This window comes from Hemicordylus capensis, chromosome 5 (genome assembly GCF_027244095.1).
Source record: "Hemicordylus capensis ecotype Gifberg chromosome 5, rHemCap1.1.pri, whole genome shotgun sequence".
NCBI classification, from domain to species: domain Eukaryota; kingdom Metazoa; phylum Chordata; class Lepidosauria; order Squamata; family Cordylidae; genus Hemicordylus; species Hemicordylus capensis.
Genome location: NC_069661.1, coordinates 171752643 through 171766436, shown reverse-complemented (window position 1 = coordinate 171766436; position 13794 = coordinate 171752643). Strand labels below are relative to the sequence as shown.

Here is a 13794-nt window from a genome sequence, read left to right as displayed (position 1 = left end):
TATAAACATAAAAATAATTCAAGTACAATATGCAATAAAAACAGCCAGCTAGATAGATGAAAAACAATATCAAATCCATCAAAAATGATATCAGCAAGCGTTGAAGCTATAAAACAGATCACTAAAAACAAATGCCAAGTCTGGTTACACCTATCATCAGGTCTTCCCTCAAGACAGAAAAGGCTCTTGAAATGTCCTTACTGTTCGTTCTTTCTTTCTAGATTAGATTAGATTAGATTAGATTAGATTATTGCATTTACTATCCTTCTTAAAGGCCAAGAGTGAGTTGACCTGGTGAAATTCCCCGGGAGGCATTCCATAACATGGGCCCCACCACCAAGAAAGCCCTCAGCCTTTTGATCAAGTGAAAACATCCATTAGCTTGATAGGAGCTACCTAGGAGTTCAGATTTGAATCAGGCTATATGTGGGCACAGCAGGGAAATGCTTGACTAACCAGCAGAAGGTTGCCGGTTCGAATCCCCGCTGGTATGTTTCCCAGACTATGGGAAACACCTGTATCAGGCGGCAGTGATACAAGAAGATGCTGAAAGGCATCATCTCATATTGTGCAGGAGGAGGCAATGGTAAACCCCTCCTGTAGTCTACCAAAGAAAACCACAGGGCTCTGTGGGTGCCAGGAATCAAAATCGACTTAACGGCACACTTTACCTTTATACGTGGGAAGGGCAAAGCAGTATCCATCCATGTTTGTTGGTAGTGCTTCTTTATGAGGCTATAATGAAATGTACAAATTGGCTCAAATTTTAATTGTTAGTGATTATTATGGAATATTTGCAGGAAGGGAGAGGGTCAAACAGACCTAGCCAGTTCTTCAGGTGGACCTAAGCTTCTCAGTCAGCCCTCCCCACCTATCCATGAATTTTACAGAATAAGAATTTGAGGCTCTCCACACAAGCAGTGTGGAGAGCCTGCGGGGCTTGTACAGGTAGAGCGGGCTAGTATATTATTCACTCTGATGGTGTTTATTGTATCTTTCTGTTTGTTGCTGGTCACACACCATAATAATAATAGTAATAATCATCATCATCATCATCATCTGACTGTACTCTAGGCACATGTCTGCTCCCTACTCCAATTAGTAATGCAAGTGAAATAGAGACTACTGGCTCACCTGCAAAGATCTTTCTCTTTGTGTGGGCAGTGAAACCAAGCCATCTGGAATGGGAAGTGATGGTGGACCGTTTAATATAGTTCTTCCCTGTAAATTCTGCAAGACCTAGATATTGTAACATTTTGGGTTTTCACTGGTAATTGCACAATATGGAAAGAGACCGTTAAGCTTTCATTTTTCTTGCTACTTCCTGATCTATGACTATACTGTTTCATTTTGTAAAAATAGGGTTTAAAAGTATGGCTGCTGCTATTTGCTATATCTAATAATAAACACTTTGGTGCAGCACTCAAAACTGCTTAATTTTAGCCACTTCCTGCTGCAGTAAAGATGCCCATCTGAGAACGCTCTTGGTAATAATTTTAAGAGTATGACATCACCACCCAATCAATCAATCAATCAATCTTTATTATGGTTCAAGACCAGCATAAGATAAAGCAGTAGAGCACGATTAAAACAAATTATGAAACCATAAAACTATGTTTTTCTAAATTTCTACTCTAAGATATCACCACCTTTTCATACAAGCACACCCTGAAGTTTTTCACACCCAAATTTTAGTTCTCATCTCCTCCGGAATGGAGGTGTGCATGCACATATCAGCCAAATTCACCTCAAGGTCCCTGCAAGCTATCACACACAATTTGGGTTTTTTGTTGCACGTTAGAGTGTAGCCTGACTTAATTAGAGCTCTCCTTTTGACTGTGGCACAGTGATGGTATTGATAGCAATTCTGTGTGCCAGAACACCTAGCACTTTAAGACACATTTAGTAGCTTTTAAAACTTCGAATGCAACTGAGCAGTCAGGCAGCTTGAAGTGTAACCTCCCACTTGTTGATAATTATAGCTTGGTCTCCATGGAGCTTTAGGTGTTTGAGCCTGATTTCCAACAAGCTGTCTTCTTGATCTTGGTTTGTTTGCAGGATTCAAATGTTGGCTTTGAACTGTTTTGCTGACTCATTTGTCTCTGGTTAGGAGAGTGTGACTTTGAAAACCTCTGACACCATAGCAGGAGTTTGCCTTGCTCTTAAAAGCTTGGAATGAGTTACCTCAAGATATTACAGCAGGGATTTTACATACCCTCTGCTGAGATGACACCTGAATAGTTAAAACCACTAAGGAGACTTTCTCCATTCCCCAAGTCATTACGATCAAAAAATTAGAGAACAGCCCCGCTGAGTGCTAGACCACTGAAAGGACAACCACGGCCCCTTCTGGTTTGGAGGACCTTTTTGTTCATTGGGACACACATCCACATAAACAGATTTTTGAATAAACCAACAAATTCTGTCGCAGAAAGCCAGCTTCCACAAATGGTGTCGTTTAATCTTGGAATTTCTAGATTTCTAGATAATATTTCATCATAAGAAGATGAATGCCTGTTACGAAGCAGCTTGAATCTTATTTATGTCTCCCTGTAAAGTTTTGGCAACTGAAATCCTACTGATGGCTCATTGAAACTGCCACATATGCTGAGATACTGATCATTTTTATAGCTCTGTCAAATGTTTTCTGGCAAGCAGCACTTATTTCTTTTGTTGTTCCATGTAGTACCATTTCATCTAGTGAGCCTAATATGCACAGAAATAAATTAGCATAGCAGATTAGAGATGTAGAATAATTGCAGCTGCCAGCAAGGGTCTATTTAGCAAGTGTTTAGATTCAGGTGGTGCGTGGACTGTTCTGCAGCTGCATTTAAAGGAATGGGAGCTTGATGTGCTGTACTTTCTTCCTGCAAGGAAAATGAAGTAGGATGTGTGCCGTACATGAAACAAGAAAATGAGCACTAGGTGTAATATCCAGAAACAGAACACCTCTTTTCTTTACAAGAAATTACCGCAACAGTAATCCCATCTAGTAATAATGCAATATTGGAATTTTAGATTTTCTTCACAGAATCCTAGCCAAATCTTCAGACCAGAGCCGTGTGTGTGTGTGTGTGTGTGTGTGTGTGTGTATAGAGAGAGAATGAACACATTCTATGGTAAATCTATTCAAATATATTTAATGCCATTTTGAAGCCCATGAGCTCACCCAGCATTGTGCTTTCAGTTGTAGGGACACCTCAGTGGTGTAGTTTGTGACGATGTACTCCACCCTGATTCAAGATGGCAGACGCATAAACATTTGAGGCGCAAGTGAGCTAACTTGTGGACCGTCTAACTGATTTGAATCAAATTTGTTACAGTTGTAGTGAGTGACACATAGTGACCTCAACAGTGTAGTTTGCAATGATGTAATCCACCCTGATTCAAGATGGTGAATGTGTGAACATTTGAGATGCAAGTAGGCTAACTTGTGAACCACCTAACTGATTTGAACCAAATTTGGAACAGTTGTAGGGACCCATAGGAAACCCTCAGTGGTGTAGTTTGTGATGATATCATCCACTCCATTCAAGATGACAGGCACATGAACGTCTGAGGCATAACTGGGCTAACTTATGAATCGCCTAACTAATTTGAACCAAATTTGGAACAGTTGTAGGGATCCATAGGAAAACCTCAGTGGCGTAGTTTGTGATGATGTCATCCACTCCATTCAAGATGGCAGGCGCATGAATGTAACTGGGCTAACTTATGAATCGACTAACTGATTTGAACCAAATTTGTTACAGCTCTAGGGACACATAGGGACACCTCAACAGCGTAATTTGTGGTGATGTCATCTACCCCAGTTCAAGATGATGGACGTGTGCATGTTTAAGGTGCAAGTGGGCTAACTTGTTAACCGCCTAACCAATCTGAACCAAACTTGCTACAGCTGTAGGGACAATTAGGGATGCCTCAATGGCATAGTTTGTGATGATGTCATCCACACCGATTCAAGATGACAGGTGTGTGAAAGTTTGAGGTGCAAGTGGGCTAACTTGTGAACCGCTTAACCAGTTTGCACCAAATTTGCTACAGGTTTAGGGACAATTAGGGATGAGCAAATAAGGCATAGTTTGTGATGATGTCATCCACCCTGTTTCAAGATGGCAGACATGTGAACGGTTGAGGCACAAATGGGCTAACTTGTGGACTGCCTGAACAATTTGAACCAAATTTGGTACAGCTGTAGAGAGTGACACATAAGGACACCTCAATACCGTAGTTTGTGATGATGTCATCCTCACAATTCAAGATGGTGGACATGTGAACATTTAAGGCTGAAGTGGATTAACTTGTGAAGATGGTAATTATCAATTAAGAAAAGGAAAGTAGGCAGATTAATTCTTAATAGAACAATGTGTTTCCTGCTTGCTAAATCTTGTTTGACAGATGTGGTATTCCTTAAACTTAGGTTTAAACTGAGTTAGGTTTAACTTAGGTGAACCTATCTGAGGTAGTTTCTCCTCAAATACTGCACATACTCAGCTGTGTTGTAGTCTTTAAGCCATTTGTGCATGACTCTTGGAAATACAGTATTTGAGGAGAAGTGGTTGCTGGTTCAAATCCCCGCTGGTATGTTCCCCAGATATAGGAAGATGCTGAAAGGCATTATCTCATACTGTGTGGGAGATGGCAATGGTAAACCCCTCCTGTATTCTACCAAAGAAAACCACAGGGCTCTGTGGTCACCAGGAGTCGACACTGACTCGACAGCACAACTTTGTTTTACTTATCTCAGCATTATTTGAAAAGCTGTCTAAAGTAGGCTGGATTTGACCTTGAGCAAATAAGGGAAAGAATATTTTCTCAAGATGGAGGCTAAATAAAACTGGGCCAGGAACGTTACAGCTCTGTTGGCCAGGGAAGCCCTCCATTTTCACTTGGATTTTCTCTACTCCCACTTTTGCACTTTACCTCCATGCTATAGAGGTAAAGTGTAAGAAGGAAATGGAACCTATGTACTGTGAAAATGGCACAGAAATATCTCAGATCTTTAAGCATGCTTTGAATCCGCCAAGACTGAGATGAAGCTATGCATTGCCAGAGAGACAGTGTGTGTGCCTTTGTTTTGTCTTCAGCCATGGTGTTGCTGAATGCTTACTAGAGTTGATTGTTGGAAGTTGCAGTGGTGGCAGAATTATTCCCAGCCAGAAAGTAAAGGGTTAATCTCAGCTCTAGAGGTGAAGGGATATGGAGGGGCGGGCATCTCATGTAAATGGATTCTCTGCATACCTGCTTTTGTGTCAGCTAGACACAGAGACACAGTCTCAGAGGCAAGGAGGTCATCAGTAACAATGGGTTATCATCTTCTACTTGCTCCTGGTAGACTGGTTAGATTCAGGGAGAAGGATCAGGTAGAAGGAACACCTGACACCTTCCTAGCAGGCATTGGGAGCAGGATCCCCAGTTCCTTTCCTGTCTTGCTCCTGACTGGACGCATGAACTGGAGCTTCTGCTCCCATTCCATGTGGCCTCCAGTTCCCCCGCTCTAGTTTCCTCTTCCTTCTTACTGCATTTCTGTGGTGTGGTGAGCTTTGGGGGGGGGTCTCTCCTAATTTGTCTCTACTTCTGCTTTCCTGTCAAAAACAAAAACCTTTTAAATTTCTGATCTGATCTGCCTGTAATTTTTGTCTTCTCCTTTTCCCTCTGACTCATGCAACCTTCCCAGACAGAGGATATTTTGATCAGTTCTCTCTCCGAGGAACTCGCCTCTGAGGAGAAAGACTCTGAAGAGAGAGGCTGGGCCCTTGCTAGGCCAGGCCCTCAATAAGCTCCACCATCATTCAGCCTCTCCTCAGCACCAGCAGCCAGGGTATGAGTGTGGCAGCAAAAGGGTGGAAAGGGCAGAGCCCAGAGTGAAGGCCAGATCTAAGCAAAAAGGCACCAGGCAAAGCGAGTGTCTGCTCTTTCAGGCCATTGGCAGTTTCACGTGGCTCCCACAGGTGACAGAAAGACTCAAAGCAATCCACCCCTTCACTGCTGCTCCAGCCTTCCACCACAAGCACACAGGCAGCCTCTATTTGTGCTCCCACTGCCAGCCGCGCTGGGCCCAACACTGATTCCACCGCCCGGCCTTCTGCAGCTCTGGCGAGGCGGCGCATGGCTCTGATGAAGCCTTGGGTGTCTTGCTCAGATATTCTCCCGCCACACTGTGGTTCCTGCTCATATGGCTCTGACAAAGCCTCCGGTGCTCTTGCTCATATGCCAGTCAAGCGGCCTCCACATGGCCTTGCACAGCTGCTCTAGGGTCAGTTGCAAAGTTGCAGATTAAAAAAGCAGGAATAATATTGAGCTGCAAGTTTTGGTTGGTATAGAAATATTTTAAATAAAATAAAATAAATATTGGTCACCCATTACTTGCCCATGTGCCTGTGGGTTTCTGATCTGCTGTCCCTGCTGACCACTCCCCTGTGCCATCTCGCTCTCTGTCTAGACCCTCTCTTGAAGGGGCCACTTTGCACCCAGACCAGCTACAACTCCACACCTGGAGGTTGAGGGCTCCATCCTAGAGATGGAGGGCTACTCCAGAGCCATTCAGAATACTATTCTAGATACCTCCGGTGGACAAGAAGGAGACAAGTAGATCTGCCTTTGGCCCCCGTTTCCCAGGTTCTAACTTTTTTACAGGCCAGCCTCAACCAGGGTCTTCGCCCTAATACCTTAAAGAGCTAGGTTTCAGTCCTTTACTTCTCCACATTATGCATTCCCTACAAGGGTTTGGAAACATTGCCCCCACCCGTCCAAAGATTACCATCCTGGAAATGTAGCAAGGTCCTTACCACACTCATGTGTGCCCCCCTTTGAGCGACTCTGGTATATCTCTCCAGGGCTCCTCTCACACAAGGTCCATACTCTGGTCTCCATTACACCTGCACACAGGGTTTCCAAACTGCAGGTGGTGTTGGTGCAGAAGGAATTCTGCATTGCCCTACCAGACTCTCAGATCCTGAAAACCAATCCTACTTTGATCCCAAAAGTCAGTTCTCCCTTTTACCACACAGGGATGTTATCCTATCTCCCTGAAGGGCACCCTAAGGAGTGGCTGTGGCATAAAAGGTGTGTAGGATTCTGCTCATATATATTTGTAGAAAGGGGTGACTGTGGCATAAACTTGATGTGCAGAGGGTTCTGTGCACATATATTCGTAAAACCAGGGCATTGCATAGGTCCAACTCTTTTTCACCCTAGCTTCCTGGGTTCCAAGGTAGACAAGGCCAACCTTGCACACCAGATCAGAGCATGCACCGCTGTGGCATACCAAGCACTGACTCTTCCATCTCTGCTCATTCAACACTCAGTGCATCCACCACAGTTGCCTTCTCTGCACATGCCGTTAGTGAGATTTGCAAGTCAGCCACCTGGTCTTTCATCTTTCCCTTCATCAAACTCTATAAAGTAAATGCCTTTGTCTAGGTACAAGCTACTTTTGGCCACAGAGTGCTACAGCAGGTAGTCACAGTCTGATCCAATCCCTACCACATCTTACTGCTCTGGCATGTCCCATTCTTACTGATGACCTCCTGTGTATAAAGAAACCTTGGACTTAATGTGAATGGTTCTTTCTACACAGTGTATGGCCTACCCGTCATCTGGACCATGCGTGGATCAAGCGAACAGGTTCACCGGTGGGTCGGGTTTCTTTCTCTCTGCTTCTGTTTTGTACCTCTCTATGTACACTCTATTGCGGAGCTGTGACAATTTTGGAACTGGGGATCCTGCTCCCAATGCCTGCTGGGAGGGAGGCCAGACTTCCCGTTACCGGATCCTTTGACCTACTCGTCTACCGGGAGCAATCAATAACCCATTGTTACTGATGAACTCCATACACTGTGTAGAAAGAACCATGCACAGTAAGTCCAACGTTTCTTTCTCTCTCCATCCAAACAAACATGTAACTTAGCTAAGCTTTCCTTATTTTAAAATAAGGTTTCTAACAGTTATGGATTTCAACAAATATTTCACATGTGGCATCTACACTAAAGTATTTACCTGCCTGTTACTGGCTGCAGTGCAGAGTGTGGGGATCTACTGGCACTGAGCAGAAATCAGCTGCCTTGCCTGCCTGAAGAACAATGTTTCCTTTCCCTGCCCCATTTCCCTAGTCCATTTATGCAACCATTTTGTTTTTCACTCTGATTTATGCAATTTCATAAATGCAAAATTCGTCATCCCCCACCCCCCAGTCTAAGCTATTAATGGGGGGGGGGGGCTTGTTACAGCAATGGAGACAATACAAGAAGCAAAAATTAGAGGTCAGCCAGAACCTGTGGAAAGTTATATAACTGCCAGCAGCACTCCAAACCCTAGCAGGTGGGAGCAGGCCTTTTAAAAAGCAATGCAGACCACATTTTACTACAAATGGTTCCTGCTAATATAGGGAGGAGGTATATATAGTGGTTGCTGAGGACTCCAGTCTTGTTGACATAAAGTATATTTGTGTGCTGAAGAGCACTTGGAAACCACCATTTTCTGTAGTGAAAGCATTTGCCAATTAGGACAGACTTTGACTGCGTTCTTTAATCTGACTGCAATATCCCATAAGCTGCTCAGTTACTGCAAGACCACAGAGGGGAAAGTATCTACGTAGCATCTCCTGTGCTTCCCTGCTAGGTTTTGATGACACTGTAATACATAACAGTGCTCTGGAGATGTGTGGAGCAAGATACTAGCATAACTTTGTTGGCTCACATGTGTATACAGGCACAAGAATGCCAAATTTATTTGGCAGTCTCTCTTATCCTGAGACTTAGTCTAACTGAAAACCTTACATTTCTTTTCCAGAACACAGATTATACTAACAAAAGGCTGCCTAGGTGGATTGCAGAAATTTATATATAGCTAAAACACCCTGAGGCCAACAACAGCTACTGGGTGGAGATGCATCATGTATGACTTTTTTTGGAATATGGATGGCATATGAATGGCATATGTCCATATGAAGTGATACTTGAACAGCTCAGGGTTCAAATCCCAGTTTAACTGGGATTTGACTACTTTGGTGGCCTCAGGCAACCTGAATTGACCTTGAGAGTCAATATGGTACAGTGTAGAGATGTATAAATTGATTTGAGTTTGAACTGGGGTGATTTGAGTGATTCCTAAAATAAAGGGCCTGATTTGAGTTCGAATCAGCCCCGATTCAAGCTCAAATCTATTCAAGTGATTTGAGTGAGGAGCACCATTTTGGAAAGCTGTTTCCCCCTTGCTGATTGGTTTACTGGCACTGGCTTGAGATCTCCTTGTTTGGCTTGTTATTGTTCAAATCAAGTGTTGTCAGGGGCAACTGCGCCCCCATTGGCTGGGGGGAAGGAGCGGGGAGGCCAAGGAGGGATTTAAAAAGTGTATTTAAGGGGCTTCTAATGGAGGCAGAGAGACAGAGAGCCATCTGTGTCTCAGGAGAGAAGGATCATCAGAAAGAGACTGCAGCAGCAGCACTGAGAATAGAGACTGGTGGTGGTGGTCTGGGTCGGCCTGCCTGCCCCAGAGAGAGAGAGAGAGAGAGAGAGAGAGAGAGAGAGAGAGAACAAGACCTAAGAGCAGAATGGCAGGCAGAGGGAGGGGTGATGCTGCTGGTCAAGAGGGGGGGTCCATCCCCTGTCAGGGTAGAAGCTCTTTCTGTGGCAGCAGAGGAGGAGGTGTCATTAGCTGCTAGCCCATCCAGATCTTTCTCTCTCCCGTCCCCATTGGCACCTAGGGATGTGCATGGTCTGGACCGGTCCGGACCGGCACCAAGGGGGGATCTCCCTTTAAGGGTGGGGGGGATAGAACTTACCCCTCATGCCGCTCTTCCCCCTCCGGCGCTGTCGTTTAGAACGAAGCTTTTGGGGCGGCAGCGTTCTTCGCTGCCGCCCCTGCCCCCGTCGTCGTTAGTAAAGCTTTCGTAAGAGCTCTTAGAGAAGCACGCATGGGTGCAGTCGGTGGGCAAGCAGTCTGGTCACCCAGAGCTTCATCTCATCACCTGGGCTGCTGGGTAAATCATCACTTTGGATGACCAGCCTTTCTAGGTGGTGGAGAACGCCAGCTTCTGCCGGCTGCTGTGACTGCTTGCTCCCAACTAAAAGATCCTCTCATGTACCACCTTCAGCAGGTGGGTAATTCCCTCCCTGTACGTGTAGGGAGGCCATTTTGGGGCTGCTGTGTGCAGCAGCCCCTGACACCAGCGTGCGCATCACTGTGCACTGCGTCCCAGTGGGAGGCATGCAGCTTTCTTTTCCCTCATGGTATACTGGTGTGGGCAGGAGAGTGAGGGGATATCTGCTGGTGGTGGTGTGGCCAGTGCCATGCAGGTGGGCTATGCTCAGGGCTGTCCATAGGGCAGGGCAAGCAGGGAGACCACCCCAGGCCCTGCTCTTGTAACGCCCATGAACTCTAACTGGAAGGGAGCCCCGTATTAGCTGATTTGCCCCAAGCCCTGCACCCCGCCTGGGCTCTAAGGACAGCCCTGGCTGTGCTGCATGTTGACGTGCTGGAAACTGACCACACAGGAGATGAGCTGTCGGCAGCCATGGATCGCCAGGTGGGGAGATGGCTGACTGTACAGCCAAACATTTGCCAAGGGTTCATGGTCACCAACAATGCCACCAATGTAACTAAGGTTTGGACAATGTGCCACTTCATCTGCGTTACTCCCAAGAGTGCTTCACTGTTATCTCTTTTAGATGAACGGATTCCTCCCGTCAGTGAGCAGCCTTTGAAGTAGTTCTGAATAGCCTGGCACTCTTCATTAGCGAGGCATGGACATGTCCCGGTTTCAGTCTGCCTTGATAATTTAGACCTGAAGGCTCGCTGCCAGCATAACCTGATCCAAGAGTCAAGTTGTTTTGACTAGGCCATGTAAGATTGGCACTTCGATCATGAGCCCATCATCCAGTGTAATTTGAGATATTTGGATAGAGGGGTGCCTTTGCGCTACCCCAAAATATGGCTTGCTGGCAACACTGATGATGAGATGATGGCCTGGTGCCTTGACTATGTGTCAGGCTGCCAGCCGGGCCCAGCACCAATCTGAGACCATGGTGTTATCAGGCAGTCAAGCAAGGATGTACGATTACAGTGGAGAAGAAGAGAATAAAGAAGACCTCTTCTCATGGTAAGAGTCTAAGCTTTGTTTCTTGTCAGACCATCAGGCTATTACTGCTCTGTCCTCCTGTCTCTCTGTGGCAGGCAGGATGGAAGGAAGGAAGGTTTGATTTGTGGTTTTCAATAAGCTTGTTGTACTATTGCTTGCTGTTAACTATCTGGTTTTGTTGGATCTCAGATTGACAAAGGCTGAACTTCAATACCTGCCTGCCGTCTTTGAATTATGGTTTGGTCTGTTGTGGCGCGGCAGGGAAATGCTTGACTAATAAGCAGAAGGTTGCCAGTTTGAATCCCCGCTGGTACTATATCGAGGAGCAGTGATATAGGAAGATGCTGAAAGGCATCATCTCATACTGCACAGGAGATGGCAATGGTAAACCCTTCCTGTATTCTACCAAAGAAAACCACAGGGCTCTGTGGGCGCCAGGAGTTGAAATCGACTTGACGGCACACTTTACCTTACCTGTTTATGAGATGATGTTGTGGTGAGAAATGGACAGTGGCAGCTCAGCTCTATGTGTCTGTGTGTAATATTTCGTGATGAGCTCCATGTCTGACCTTGAGACTAACTTGTGCTTCATTCACTGCTCTGGTGATCTGCTCTGCAATATGCATTGCAAGGTGCGCTCAGTCAAAATGCGGCTGAAGATGTTTTTCTAGTTGAACTTATGGATATGCTTGCTGGCTGCTGAAGGTGCTGCTGTACCCTTAGGAGAGGAGAGCTGGTCTTGTGGTAGCAAGCATGACTTGTCTCCTTAGCTAAGCAGGGTTCATCCTGGTTGCATATGAAATGGAGTCTAGAAGTGTGAGCACTGTAAGGTATTCCCCTCAGGGGATGGAGCTGCTCTAGGAATAGCAAAAGTTTCCAAGTTGCCTCGCTTACATCTCCAAGATAGGGCTGAGAGGGATTCATTCCTGCCTGCAACCATGGAGAAGCCACTGCCAGTCTGTGTAGACAATACTGAGAGAGACAGCATGGTGTAGTGGTTAGAGTGCTGGACTAGGACTGGGGAGACCTGAGTTCAAATCCCCATTCAGCCATGATAATTTCTGGGTGACTCTGGACTAGTCACTTCTCTCTCAGCCTAACCTACTTCACAGGGTTGTTGTGAGGAGAAGCCCAAGTATGTAGCACACTGCTCTGGGTTCCTTGGAGGAAGAGTGGGATATAAATGTAGTAGTAGTAGTAGTAGTACTACTACTACTACTAATAATAATAATAATAATAATAATAATATAAAGGACAGTGAAGAAGATGCACTTAAAATGGTCAATAATGAGAAACTATTCAACACCAATTAAACAAAGCAGGCCTACAAGAAAGAACAAGTCAAGAACCAAGCAGAAAAATGGAAAAATAAGCCACTACATGGTCCATATTTGCACAATATAACTGGAAAATCAGACATCACCAAGACCTGGCAATGGCTTAAGAATGGCAACTTGAAGAAAGAAACTGAGGGTTTAATACTGGCTGCACAAGAACAGGCACTAAGAACAAATGCAATAAGAGCCAAAGCAGAAAAATCCACAACAAACAGCAAGTGCCGCCTTTGTAAAGAAGCAGATGAAACAGTGGACCACTTAATCAGCTGTTGTAAAAAGATCGCACGGACTGACTACAAACAAAGGCATGACAAGGTAACAGGGATGATACTCTGGAACTTCTGCAGAAAATACCAGCTACCTGTAGTCAAAAATTGGTGGGACCATAAAACTGAAAAAGTTGTAGAAAATGAAGATGCAAAAATATTATGGAAGTTCCGACTACAAACAGACAAACATCTGCCACACAATACACCAGATATAACTGTAGTCGAGAAGAAAGAAAAAGAAGTCAAAATAATAAACATAGCAATACCAAGGGATAGCAGAATAGAAGAAAAAGAAATCGAAAAAATCACCAAATACAAAGATCTACAAATTGAAATTGAAAGGCTGTGGCAGAAAAAGACCAAAATAATCCCAGTGGTAATTGGCGCCCTGGGTGCAGTTCCAAAAGACCTTGAAGAGCACCTCAACACCATAGGGGCCACAGAAATCACCATCAGCCAATTACAAAAAGCAACTTTACTGAGAACAGTCTATATTCTACGACGATATCTGTAATAATAACGATGATATTGATGATAAAATTCAGCCATCCCAGCTCCTTGGGAAGGACTCGTCTGGATAAAACAAACCAGTCAATAACACCTGTCTGACTGTGTAAACAAGAAATAATAATAAAAATACTGAGCTAGATTGACCTATAGTCTGACTCAGTATATTTCAGCTTCCTATGCACATCCAAACTTATATTAGTTTAGATGGCTTTAAAAGAGGCTTAGATAAATTCATGGAGGATAGATCTATCAATGACTACTAGTCTGGTGACTATAGGCCACCTCCAGCCTCAGAGACAAGTTCCCTCTAAATACCAGTTGCAGGGGAGCAACAGCAAGAGAGAGGGCATACCCTCACCTCTTGCTATGCACTTCTCAGAGGCATCTGGTGGGCCATTGTGTGAAGCAGGATGCTGGACTACAGGTTAAACTCGGAAAATTAGAATATTGTGCAAAAGTCCATTAATTTCAGTAATGCAAATTAAAAGGTGAAACTGATATATGAGACAGACGCATTACATGCAAAGCGAGATAAGTCAAGCCTTAATTTGTTATAATTGTGATGATCATGGTGTACAGCTCATGAAAACCCCAAATCCAC

The 13794-nt window shown here is 44.7% G+C and overlaps 1 protein-coding gene across 11 annotated transcripts in view; it reads left to right on the top strand.

Annotated features, from left to right (window-relative positions):
* Positions 1–13794, top strand: part of ST7 (suppression of tumorigenicity 7) — a 150691-nt gene that overhangs the window by 63692 nt on the left and 73205 nt on the right. The window contains exon 1 of one of the 11 annotated variants that reach the window (XM_053254195.1): positions 10691–10704. The exons of 9 other annotated variants lie outside the window; for them this stretch is intronic. The gene's annotated coding sequence lies outside the window, so the exon portion shown is untranslated. Of the gene's footprint in view, positions 1–10690; positions 10705–11077; positions 11099–13794 lie in introns of those variants that run through there. One more of the 11 variants, XM_053254201.1, reaches the window with a different exon arrangement.